The following is a 2,019-nucleotide window of genomic DNA, read 5'->3' on the forward strand; positions in this document are numbered from 1 at the left end:
AGGTTATACCTGAATGGTCTAGTGTTTTTCCCTACTTTCTTCAATTTAAGTCTGAATTTGGCAATAAGGAATTCATTATCTGAGCCACAGTCAGCTTCTGGTCTTGTTTTTGCTGACTGTATAGAGCTTCTCCATTTTTGGCTGCAAAGAATATAATCAATCTGATTTCGGTGTTGACCATCTGGTGATGTCCATGTGTAGAGTCTTCTCTTGTGTTGTTGGAAGAGGGTGTTTGCTATGACCAGTGAATTTTCTTTGCAAATTTCTTTACCTTTAAGTAATCTGTTGTAACTTTCTGCATTTGCCTTTAAAATTGTTATTGTCATTTTGATTAAGTGAATAAGTGCTGTTTCACAATAGCCTATGATCCTTCTTGACCAAGTGTTTTAAAATCTCTTGAAGACTGTTTTGTATACTTCTTACAAACTTTTCAAAGGTCTGATTTTAATTAATTTCTTTTGATATCTAATTAACTTTGGAATGCTTTGGAGGGGTTCTCAAACACATAAAGAGATATTAAATTAATTAGGGTTACTTGGTACGTTAAGTTGCATGGAAACACTGTTAAATGAGTGGTGCTATACTTCATTGGGTTATATTATACAATTAAATGTCATAATCTAAATGTTCTAGAAATTATATGATATTAAATTTCTAAAATTTGTGTATGTCCTAGGATATTATCTTTCATAATTCTAGTTATTATTGTAAAGTATTATATGTCACAAAAATAACTGAATTTCTTTCTCACTTGCATTGTAATCAGATCTTTAACCATGACCTGTGAGTCTTTGTCATTTATTGACAATTATTTTTGTCTCCAATGATTTTGAAAAATGCTTCATTTTCAAGAAGATTCATACAAAGGACTTTTAGACAATGACACATTTCTGATAAATTTCAGGTCATAACACTGAATTGGGTAAGATATTAAAGAATTCTAATGGAAACTGATGACTTTATAAAAAAACTGTGGACAAAAGATTAAGATCAAGGATTAATTACATAGTTGAACTAATGAAGAAGGTCATAAGTTTTATGTCTTTTGCCTAAAGTATTACTGAATTAATTTTTGCTTTCTGTATATTAGGAAATCTTTCCCCTTAAACTAATTACGACTTACAGAAATTTAGTAAATTGTACTTTTATAAGTAGAATTGAAATATTTACTTTTTCTATCTACCTAATTCAGCCAGAATTTGGAAACTCTTAGTGAGCATTTTTATTTTTAGTAATATAGGTACTTACATAAGTTCAGTAAGGGTCTCTCCTCATAACAGACATAACTGGAAACATTGGTTATATTACTATGGTGTTGATTGGAATATTATATTTGTGAATACCCATAAAATCAGATATAATCAAACTGCTTTAAAAAACTAAATTTATGGACCTGTGAAAACTCTTGTAAAAACCACCTGGTATCTTGCTTACCGAGTTTCCCAGCAGCCTTACCAGTTTACCAGAGTAATCTACCTTTAGATGAAGATTTAATGCCCCATGATCTGAAACCCAGAGATTATGCACATTGGAAAAAATATCATATAAAAGACTTTTAGCAGCCACATTGAAAGGAATCGTGTCAGGACTCCTCTCCTGAATGGATTACAATTCGTAGACAACAAGAGAACATCTGAAGTAGACAGCTGACCCAAAATGCTGGACCAGGTCTGTATATGATTACCTTGATGATTGTTCACACTTTTGTTTATAAATAAATGTACTTCTCTCTTGGGATCAATCATATTCAAGTATCAAAAACCAGTTCAACTTTAGTTTAGTGGTCAATTTCTAGTACTCCTAGGTTACCTAGGTTGATCTGTCCTCATCATTGTTCTAGTTGGATAGCCCTTTAGGAAGTTTAACAGAAGGAAGTTATAGCTCTGTTCTGATCACTATTGATATTACTAGATAAGACCCTTTTGTGTTGTTGATCAATCACAGTTGCTCTGACCATGGCCATAAATGGGAGCTTTCTTTAAAGTTACACAGACTCCATTAGAGCAAAGAGCTAAATTA

The sequence above is a fragment of the Bison bison genome, unplaced genomic scaffold, assembly GCF_000754665.1.
Source record: "Bison bison bison isolate TAMUID 2011002044 unplaced genomic scaffold, Bison_UMD1.0 scf7180017852475, whole genome shotgun sequence".
NCBI lineage: Eukaryota > Metazoa > Chordata > Mammalia > Artiodactyla > Bovidae > Bison > Bison bison.